The sequence below is a fragment of the Sciurus carolinensis genome, chromosome 5, assembly GCF_902686445.1.
Source record: "Sciurus carolinensis chromosome 5, mSciCar1.2, whole genome shotgun sequence".
NCBI lineage: Eukaryota > Metazoa > Chordata > Mammalia > Rodentia > Sciuridae > Sciurus > Sciurus carolinensis.
This window is the reverse complement of record NC_062217.1, coordinates 103,526,332-103,538,433: the sequence shown is the minus strand read 5'-3', so window position 1 is coordinate 103,538,433 and position 12,102 is coordinate 103,526,332. Positions and strand designations below refer to the sequence as shown.

At 38.0% G+C, this 12,102-nt stretch overlaps 1 pseudogene; it reads right to left on the bottom strand.

Annotated features, from left to right (window-relative positions):
* Positions 1-12,102, bottom strand: part of LOC124985690 (eyes absent homolog 1-like) — a 91,218-nt pseudogene that overhangs the window by 40,538 nt on the left and 38,578 nt on the right.

The following is a 12,102-nucleotide window of genomic DNA, read 5'->3' as shown; positions in this document are numbered from 1 at the left end:
AAATACAAAACAGATGTCAGTCTTATTTACCTTTTTTCTTTTGTTATTAGCAGTCTTTTCTTAATAGTTTTTATACCTGCCATTCCACAGAACATTTGAAACATTTACTATATCAAATGTACAGTTGGCAGCTGGCAGTTAACTAGAGAGTATTTTAGAACAGGAAGGGGATTCTGGTGGAGAACAGTGTTTCTCAAACATCTCTTAACCACAATCCACAGTAAAAATAAAAAATCATTTTACATAATGATCTAGCAATCTCTCAGTCTTTCTTTTACACACACACACACACACACACACACACACTCAGCTGACATTTAGTTTGGCAAAATAAGACTTCACTCACTATGTGGAGTGTATTTTGATAATTTGCATTTCACAGCCCTCTCATGATCAATTTAGTTTGCAAAGCAAGGTGGCAGGAGGTATCCACTCATTGATTTAGAGATGGGAACTTTGGTTCCAGCATTTGTGGTTTTGTGCATGATAGCTGAGCTGCAAAGTTATCACACCCCAATTATTTTACCTGAGAGAAACTAGCAGAAGGGAGATAGATAAATGTTGAGGGCCGTCTTGGACAAGATGGCACCTGGCAGTGAGCCAAAGGGCACTGGATACCAAAATAAGGAAGTACCCAAAAAGGTTGCTTGCCTACTAGTTCCTTGGAGACTTATGACGTGTTGACGCCAGGCTCTAGGATTGGCTATTTAATATCATGCCGCACGTGGACAGCTCGTGATTCATATAGTGCTATGCTGACATTTCCTCTGTATGCTCTCCTGCATGAGAGAAAGCTTTGCTATAATTGGCTGATAAGCTAGGAGCCTGGGGGAGGAGAGAGTGAGAGGGTAGAAGAAGGGAGACAGTGGCAGAACAAAGGAGGCAGAAAATCAGGGAGGACGCAATAAATCTGGTCAACTAAAGATTGGTGGTGTCTTCTTTCTCCCTGCCGGTTCCGCTGGATGGAACAAATAACCATGGCTACAGGTTTGCCTACATGATTCTAGTAAGTGGAATTCTTCTCATATCAATTAGATTTTACTTTTCTATTTTAAAACTGTTGAAAATTTTCAAATGTATGCAATAGAAGTCAAATATGGCAGAAGTTAATGTTGAACATTATGGTTGAGACTCACCACATTTATTTAATTGCCAACTATGAAATTTATGTGCCATAGTATTGTTACTTTTGAAAAAGTATTACTTCTCCTTGATATGATTGCTTATATTTCCCCTGACAGGCAATGACAGCTATGGAAATTTTTTGAGCAAGAGAAAGTGGTTTAATATGTCTGCAGTTTTGGAGGAGTGTTCTGTCCATAATGTGAGAAGTGGGATACAAGGAGAGACTGTGGGTGCAGGGAAGCCCATAGAGACCACCTCCATGGTTCATCCAGGAGATGATGGAAATCTACAAGAAAGATTAAATTAACTCTGGAAGAAAACACATATTACAAGATTATATTTTTAAGTTTAATAAATGTGCAGAATAGAGTATGCATTGTATAAGAAATAGAGAAAGTAAGATTTTTTTTTTGCACATTTAAGTTAAAAAAATAAAAAGACAACCAGGACTTTGACACATAGAAGAATAATTGCTTCATGAATAAACCTAATTGAACTTCTTGTTGTTGTTGACCTTCTATGACTAAGGGAAAGTTCACTGGATCTGGTGGATAGGGGGCTGTTGAGAGTGGATGTGAGGGACTTGTGGAATGATGCCAGAAAGAATGGGGTAGAAGCATAAGGTAGGGAGGAACAAGAGAACTCTGCTAGGAAAGGGAGGGTCATGAGTTTATGGAGTGCATGAGGGATTTCAGGAAAGAAGGGTACTATCTACTGAGAGGAAGGGAGCAGGGCAGGATGCAGCCTTGAGTAGGATAGCAAACTTTGGACTATCTCTTCTGGGGATTCTGAAGGAAGTCTGTGGAGGTAGGAGAGCATTGCTGGCCAGCAGCAGGAGGTGCACATGCTGTTGGTTAATCCCTGGCTCCCCTTGTCCTGGATCTGCCCTTCACAACACAGCACCCAAGCCTCCCCAGATTATTCTACCCTGTGCTGCACCTGATCCATATCCCCTTCCTCCATGCAACCTCTCTAGTTGATTGTACTCCCTGGCACCTTGGGCCCATCCTCACAATCTGATTATTGTGACTGTGCATCTGCAAGTACCCAGGCTCAGCCTCAGCTGCCTGTGTGGAGGAGCCACACACACCCACAGAGAAATTCCCAGTCCCTACATGCAACATAGAGGCAGAACAAAAGCATATGTATATGGAGACATCTCCAAGCCTAGAGCAGAAAGGACTGAAGTTCACTCCCAAGGTCACTGTGTGACTATCAACAAGGTCCTTCCTCTATCTAAGCCTTAGTTTCTTCAAGTATAAAAAGAGATGGTCTATAGGACTCCTTTCTGCTTGGACATTCTAGACTTCCACAGTTGTACATTGTAAGCACTCAGACAAGCTCAATGGCCAGAAGTTCAGGAAAGTTCTATGGAAAATGAGTGAGTTCATGGAGATGGAGAAGGCAATGGAAACCTTTTTAATGCTAGAGAAGGAGGACCCATGAATTTCTTTATTTATTGTCATTCTCCATCTTGGAATTAGTACTGTGTTTTCCTATCTCTCTTCCCAGTGTCTGCCTAGGGCTCTGGGGTAGGGAATGTAAGCATTGAGGCAGATGAATGGTGATCTGAGGAGACCTTTGAGGGTGCAGGATATGGTACCAAGGGAGGGAAACAAAGGAAGCTGCTATTTGGGGCCAGCTACATTTCTAGTTTTCTCCCCACACCCCCACCTGCCCAAACCATTCCAATACCCTAATTAGTCAGTCACTTAGGCCCCTGTTAACTAGGCCTGATGAGCACCCAACTTCCTGGGGACCAGCCCCCTTATCCCCCAGACTAATCAGTCCTTTGCTCTTTGAGTGCGTGAGTGCATGCAAAATGCACACACATTCATATCCTCCCTCTCTTTCTCTCTCTCTCATTCTCTTCCAAAGCCCTGGGCCCCATTATAGCCTTCAGAGGGTTAATACAGGCTTGTTTCTGAATTTCCCCAATGAAGATGCCCCCAAGTGATGACTGAAGAGTTGAGGAGAGACCAAAGTTTGGGGGGTCCTCTCCAATCTAAGGTTTTTCTCTCAAAATTTTGGCATCAGAATGGGAAACAAAGGATAAATTTATGATTGGGGTACTCCATGGTACCCCAAGTCCTTGGATTTGTGTCTCTCAGTCCTCTATGTATGGTCAAAATTCACCCCACCCCATAGCCTTCTCCCCTGTACCTCACTCCTTCCCAGGTCTTTCTCATCACCCCTTCTACCCCTCAACACCTGCACTGTCAAACCAAACATACAATAAATTGTCCTGTCAACAAAATTCATTCAGGGACCAATTAATTTCATAGAAATGAACCAGGAGCCATCAGTTGCTGAAAAACTCAGAGTGCAGGGAGTGGAGGGAGGGGGTGCAAGCAGAGGGTGGGCAGCAGGGAAGTGGATGGAGAGGCTGGGGAAGTTAGTCTGACAGAACTTGGTCATTTAATGCTTAAGTGCACGCTAGAGAGCCCTGTCATCGCTAGCACCCCCACGTAGGATTAATTATCAGAGGAGAAGAGGGCAGCCCAGCCTGACCCAACCATCTGTCACCAATGAAGTCTGGAGTCACCCAGGTCTTGGGTCACCCTGGGTGTACTTCCAAGTCTGAAGTCCTCCTGCTTCCCCAACTTCCAGATCTTCCCAATTCCCTGTTCAAGGTCAATTACACTTACACATGACCCTGCCATCAGCTAGCCTACCAGGAAATCTTCCTCAGTTCCTTGACCACATTACATACCATAACTCCTTGTATGCTCCTATCATTATCCACAACCTTCTAGATGACTTTCCAGAACCCAAGGCATAATTGTCCCATTCACTAATTCTGTCTGAGGGAATGCTACCATCATCCATTCAACTGCTCAAGCAAGAATTCTTTGAATCAACCTTACTCCTCCCTCTCTCTGATCATTCTGATCCAATCAGAATCCAAATCTTGACAGTTCATGCACCCACAATTATATCAAATTTGATCAAATGTGTATGTTGGGGAAGGGCAGGCAAGATGTTATTTGCATTTTCAATGATAACACTTGCAACAAGTAAGCCTAAAATCAGGAGAGCAGGTAGAACTGATGATGGCTCAGTCTTGAATGGAGCAGAAAATTAGAAGCAAGTGGACAAGATCTGATACATTTGTGGAAAGTTATACTCTCAAGATCTGGAATCTGATTAGATGAGTTAGAAGGAGGAGCCAGGATGACTGGCAGAATTTTGGCTTAACACTCTGGTGGACTACTATGTACCATCAGGTCCAAACTCTTAATTGACTTTCAATCCATAATGCTCTAGTCTTTGCCACCAGATTCCTCTGTACTCTCTGCTCCAGCCACACTGACCTTGCCTTCTGTCCTTTGCACACCCTGTTCTCTGCATGAAATACTTCTTCCACCCTGCAACATCCCCCATTTACTTAACTAACTCCTACTCATCTTCCAATCTCAGAGTGAATGTCACTCATTTCAGGAAGCCTTTCCTGATTCATCAATATGGTTCAATAACTCCCCAAATCTCTCCATTCATCAACATATCACCCGAGTGTTTGTATAGTCTAACTTTTCATCAAAATATTAAGTTTCATGAGAATAGGTCTTGTGTCTTTATTCCCAGAGCCTGGCACTTAATGAACATAAGAAAATATTTGTTGAATGAATAAAGAGATAAGTAGTCTGCCTTGGCTCTACCATGAGCCTGACTTGGGGGTCACGGTCCCCAGAATTGGAACCCTCCTAGCATCCCAAGGCAGACTGGGGTGAGTGGAGAGACAAGAAGCACTCGGTCAACTTATGAACCCATCAAACTGACCCAAAACAACTGGGCTGGGCAGGTTCAGATGATGGAGAAGTTGTTGAGAGCTGGAGGTCACTTTGTCAGAGAGGTCATGTTGTCCTCCACTGGGAGGACTTCCTACAAGAGCAAAGCCCCGTATCTGGAAGAAGCAATCTCTGCTCAGAGCCATGTGATGGCTGAAGCTCAGGGTTTGGGGATGGGGGACACATGGTTGGAAGGGGACTTTCCAAAACTGGTTAAGGTTGATTTACTGGAGGTTGAGCTGGCAAGACTTGGAAAGCAACTGCATGGGAGGGATGAGGGAGAGGAAGACCAACTTGTACAGGGCAATGAAGACCAGGTTGAATTTGGCCTTTTTTCCCTGTCACTGCTGGGGTTCTTAGACTGCTTTTAAGTATGACCAGATCAAAGTGTTGTTTTTTTTTTTAAATTGGGAAAGACTTATATTTTTATTTTTTATAATGGATCTTCTGTAATATTTATGTTTTATTTGCTCATTTTAGATATACATGACAGTGGAGTGTATTTTGACATATTACACATACATAAAGTATAACTTATTTTAATCAGGACCCCATTCTTGCAGTTGTAAATGATGAGGAATTTCACTGGTCATGTATTCACATGTGTACATAGGAAAGTAATATCCCATTAATTCTACTATCTTTCATGTTTCCATCCCCACTCCCTTCCCTTCCTTCCCCTTTGTCTACTTGAATGAACTTCTATTCTTCCCCCAACCCCTTATTGTGTGTCAGAAGTCACATATCAGAAAGAATATTTGACCTTTGGTTTTTTGGGATTGACTTATTTCACTTAGCATGATAGTCTTGAGTTCCATCCATTTACCAGCAAATGCCATAATTTTATTCTTCATTATGGTTGCATAATACTCCATTGTGGATATATACCACATTTTCTTTATCCATTCATTTGTTGAAGGGCACCTAGGTTGGTTCCATAGCCTATCTATAGCTGCTATAAACATTGATGTGACCATGTCACTATACTATGCTGATTTTAAGTCCTTTGGGTTTACACTGAGGTGTGGGATAACTAAGTCAAATGGTGGTTCCATTCCAAGTTTTCTGAGTAATCTCCATACTGCTTTATATTAGTTGCACCAATCTGCATTCCCACCAGCAAGGTATGAATGTGCTTTTTTCCCACATCCTCACCAACATTTACTATTACTTATTTTATTTTTTAATTGCTTTTTTTATTGTAAAGAAATGGGATACATGTTGTTTCTCTGTTTGTACATGGCGTAAAGGCATATTATATTACTTATATTCTTCTGACTATCAGGAAGCTGGTGCAATCATGGGAAAGAAGGATGGAGAGATGAGAGTGAAAGCAAGAGACGACAAGAAAAGGAAATCGAGTTTGACCTGCGCAAGGAAGGTCAGTGATGGAGAAGTAGAACTTGAGGGTCAGAGGGGGTTTCAGTAAGCCAGGTGAGCTCCATCTCCAAGTATCTGGGCCCAAGAAGGACTAGTTAAAGCCTCTTGAGTCTAGCATATCTAGACTTGGCTGCAAATGGATATGAAGGTGATAAGAGATGGCCAAGATGACTGCCTCCAAGGTTTGCATTCCAAGGGACTGTGTGGCTTGGGGGCTATCAGCCGAGGTAAGAGAGACTGACTTGGAACTAGAAAAATGACTTTGTATACTGGGTAGACATTATGAGGCATGATGTCCCATAGACAGAATTATAAGAAAGTGTCAAGAAAATTTTAAAATTAAAATTCCAAAAACAAAATCCTTGAAATCATCAAAAATTGAGAATACAAAAGAAAATCCAGATTTAATCATAACATTATTGAGGACAACTCACATTTATCCAACCTTTACTGTGTTCTGGGTTCTGTGCTCTTCCTGAATGGTCCACAATAAGCAACCCTGTGAAGAAGGTTTTGTTATTTCCACAATAGAGATGAGATAAGGAGAATCAGAGAGAGATGAGTCCAAAGTCACATAACAAGAAGGGGGCAAGGCTGGAATTCAAATTCAGATTCACATACCTTTAAAATACATCTCTGCCCTTGCCAACACATATTCACTTTAAAAAGTGCATGAAAATCCAGTAGGAGACAAATTAGGGAGCAAGTTGAGCTCCCTATTATTTAAAAGGTCTATAAATATTCAGGAGAATAAAATATGTATAGTAGGCAATTATTTTTCTAAAAAGAAAGGAGAGCCAGGCATGTTGGCATATGCCTGCAATCCCAGTGGCTCAGGAGGCTGAGGCAGAAAGATCTCAAGTTCAAAGCCTCAGCAACTTAGTGAGACCCTAAGATACTCAACAAGACCCTGTCTCTAAAAAGGGTTGGGGATGTGGCTCAGTAAAGCACCCTTGGGTTCAATCCCTGGTACCAAAAAAAGAAAGGAGAAATAGGAATATATACATATGTATATATGTGTGTGTGTGTGTGTGTGTGTGTGTGTGTGTATACACAAATATAAATGCATATATATGTGTATGCTTATTTGATTACATTTCACAAAATGGAAAGATAAACAAAAAAATGTTTTTTAGAATGATCATCTCCTAGAAAAGAAAGAATACAAAGGAAAGATGACAGGGTAGAAGGTAGATATTACTAAGTATAACTTACTTTACAGATTTGAATTAGAAACTATGTAAATACTTTATAGGATGACACAGTATAATCAAATAAATAAGTTAGCACTTAAAACACAAAATGAAATAAATGAACATAACTATCTATTGAGTTGATATCATAGTTACATAGAGAGAAACTATTTCAAGTAATTTAAGATCTAATAATTGACTCTATATACATCCCTAGTGGAACATACACTGATAAAACAAATAAGATGTGATGTTCATGTTCTCAGAGGCTTTTGGTATGAGAGAAACAAATAAAAACAGATGGTAGATCAATGAAGATTAGCAAAATCTCCATAGTCCTGAATTTTATTTGAAAGTATCAGTAATACTTCTCCATGCACTTTATCTTTGAAAATATCTACTTCATGGCTCTGTCCACTGAAAACAATAAACTAACCAACTTAGTAGAAGTAAGCATCTCTACTTCCAAGATTGTGGTCCTGAAGTACTATTTTGCACTAAAAGGAACCAGGGTTCCCTGGGAAAAATGGAAGATTCTAGATCTAAATTATACATACCTGATTTCAGGAATCTCATCATATCAGAAAGCAAAGAAACTATCAAAAACTATTAGAACCAAAATAGAGAAGTAGACCAATGGTACAGAATAGAAGACACAGAGACAAACCCACATAAATACAGTTACCTCATACTAGATAAAGGTGCCAAAACACACAATGGAGAAAAGATAGCCTCTTCAACAATGGTGCTGGGAAAACTGGAAATCCATATGCAGTAAAGTGAAATTAAACCTCTATATCTCATCCCACACAAAATTCAACTCAAAATGGATCAAGGACCTAGGAATTAGATCAAAGACCCTGCAAAAAACAGAAGAAAAAGTAGGCCTGAATCTTCATCATGTTGACTTAGGACCAGACTTTCTTAACAAGACTCCTAAAGAACAAAAAATGAAAGCAAGAATCAATAAATGGAATGGATTCAAACTAGAAAACTTTCTCTCAGCAAAGGAAACAATCAATAATGTGAAAAGAGAGCCTACAGAGTGGGAGAAAATCTTTTCCACGTACACGTCAGATAGAGCACTAATCTCCAAAATTTATTGAGAACTTAATCTTTACACCAAAAATACAAAGAACCCAATCAATAAGTGGGCTAAGGAACTGAGTAGGCACTTTACAGAAGATATACAGGCAGTTAACAAATATATGAAAAAGCGTTCAACATCTCTAGCAATTAGAGAGATGCAAATTAAAACTACCCTAAGATTTCATCTCACTCCAATTAGAATGGCTATTATCAAGAACACAAGCAATAATAGATGTTGGTGTGGATGTAGGGAAAAAGGTGCACTTGTACATTGCTGGTGCAGTTGCAAATTGGTACAGCCATTCTGGAAAGCAGTATGGAGATTCCTGAGAAAACTTGGAATGAACCCACCTTTTGACCCAGTTATCCCAATCCTCTGTTTATACCCAAAGGACTTAAAATCAGCATACTACAGTAACACAGTCACATCAATGTTTATAGCAGCTCAATTCAAAATAGCTAGATTGTGGAACCAACCTAAATGCCCTTCAACAGCTGAATGGAAAAAGAAACTGTGGTGTATATACACAATAGAATATTATTCAGCCATAAAGAAGAATAAAACTATGGCATTTGCAGGTAAATGGATAGAATCGAAGAATACCATGCTAAGTGAAATAAGCCAATCCCCCAAAACCAAAGACCAAATGCTTTCTCTGGTAAGTGGATGATGATACATAATGGGGGTTTGGTTGGGGGTAAGAGAAGAATGGAGGAACTTTGGATTATGTAGAGGAAAATATGAGGGGGAGGGGGAAGGGGGAAGGAAGACTGTGGAATGAGACATATCATTACCCTATGTACATTTATGATTACATGAATGGAGAGAATCTACATTGTGTACAACCATAGAAATGAAAAGTTGTACCCCATTTCTGTAAAATGAATCGAAATACTGTCAAAATACTGTCTGTAAAAATAAAATAAAATAAAACTATTAGAGTCATATAGAAAAACTTATATAGCAACTAGAGGCTCCCATTGGCCAAAGATTGAGCATTAAGAGAATATTAACTGTAATTGATTGAAACTCATCAAATATACTTAAATCCCTGAGTATATAATTAAAAGAAAAATCTTATTGATCTTTGAAGGATGCTAGGGAATCAACACATTATTTGGAACACTGACAAGTAAAGAGGAAGAATCAAGCTTTTCTATTGCCTTTCTTATATGAACTGTACCTTAGGATAACCAAATAGTACGCAAGAACTTTCTCTTCATAAAAATTTTCCAACTAATATATGAAAGTATGGATAGAATTAGAATATCATCACTTTGCAACTTCTAATGGAGTTTGGTAATGATCATTCATAACTATTAATTTGCAAAAAGAGAGACAATACAACATTAGGTACCTCATAATGAAAATACAAAATAAAACAAAATTGAACTCTATAAGGGAGGATTTAAAAAAAAAAACAAACCTGATCTAATGAAACTTCTATATGTAACTGCCACTTTATAGGAAATCCTATGGACAGAGAAACCAAACTATGCGAGTTTAAAACTCCAAACCATGGGAAACAATAGGGTAAATGACTGCCTCCTTTAATAAATAGAAAGGCAAGGATGGAAAAGACTGAAACAGACTTAAGAGTTAGATTACATTATATTTAAATCCTGCAAGCGGTTAAAAGGTAGAGGAGGAGTAGGAGGAGGAAAAGGAGAAGTTATGAGTCAATCAAAACTATATGAGCATTGCATTTATTGACTACTATAAAATTTTCAGTTGTGCTAGTGCTATTATGATTATTTTAATGTCTTTTTTCTTCAGTATTTATTTATTTTAAATTTTTAATTTGTTCTTTGTAGTTATACACGACAGTACAGTGTATTTTGACATATTATACATACATGGTAATGTCTTTTTATTTTAGAGATAAAACTGAAATATTTACAGATTATATGATATAGTATCTGGAATTTGCTATAAAGTACTCTGTGATATAGAGTTGGCTAAATGAATATATAGAATAAAAGTGATCACAAATTGATAATTGTTGGAGCTGATTTCATTATATTATTCTATTTTTATATGTTTGAAGTTTTCAACAATATAAATACATAAATCATTGCTATATTGAAAGAAGCTGGTAAAATTTGGAGTAGCTATATCCCTCATCTTGACTTTCAGATAGTAAGCGGCTTTCTGAATTTGCCCTACCCACCAAGCTGAAGACTCCAAAGAAGCTGACCAGTCCAGAAGAAAAGTCCTCTAGATACTGACAATCAAGGTCTTACCAAAGACATCTGGGTCTCTACTTGATCACTCTTCAGCAATATTCACTAATCATGTCCCAAACATGAACGCAGAACTTCCAAGCATTCTTTTAGTGCCTTACTTTTGTGTATTGATGGACAGGAAAGCATATTAAGGGTTTAAAAGCCTTAAGTTTTTAACATGAAAGATAATGATTAGAATTATATACTATAAAAAAGAATTTGAAAGAATCAAAGACAATTCATGGAAAAGAAGAAAACTTAAACTCCTATAATTAATAGCTTCAGAAAAGTAAAAGAAACACCCATGAAACAAGTAAAGGTGTTTTAAAGTACATGTAGAAAATAATTTTTAACCCCCTAGAAATTAATATAAATGATCTATAATATTAGAAGTAAAAATATTCAGTAGAAGATTTTAAAGATAAAAAAAGAAAAATTTTCAAGATAAAATTGAGAAAATCATGAAAAAGGAAAACAGCCACAGAAATGAAAACTAGAAAATATAAAAATTTTAAACTAGAGGATATCTGTACATTTAAACATCTGACTGAAAGGAATCTCAGGAAAAAATGTGAAGAAAATAAAAGTGAGAAAATTTTCAAAGAAATGCCTCCAGAAATTCCTCAGAAATGAGGAGTATGGATTTCTAGATTAAAAAGGCCTACCAAATACCCAAAACAACTGATTTACAAATTCCAACACCAAAGCATATAATTATGAAATTGTAGAATATCAAGGAAGAAACAGAAACATCTAAAATAAGAGAAAGAAGGAAAAGAAAAATCATTATGACAGTTTGGAAATAAGAATGGCAGCAGACTTCTCAATGGCAATAATAAAAATTATAAGGTAATGGAATAACACTATCAAAGTTCTAAGGAACAGTGATCACAAGTCTAAAATTCAATACCCAGACAAAATATCAATCAATTATGAGATGAAAATAATGTCATTATCACACATCCATAGTCCCCCCAATTTAGTTCTCATGCGTTCTTTCTTGAAAAGTTACTAGAGAATGTTCTTCATCAAAAATGAATGAGTAAACCAATAAAAACAAGCAAAATATTTAAGATAGAAGACAGATAAGGAAAGTTCCCAAAATGTCAAAGAAGGAAAATTCCAAGATGATGACTTTACAACATCATCATGGAGTTACTGGTACCAGATAGAAACAAGACCAGGTATCACATACAGCTATGTAGGTTGTTCACTGACCTAATGTATCTGGCTTGGGACCATAAATGAGAGCTGAAATCCCTTTCTTTTTTTTACACTCTACTGACAAAGTCACAATCTTG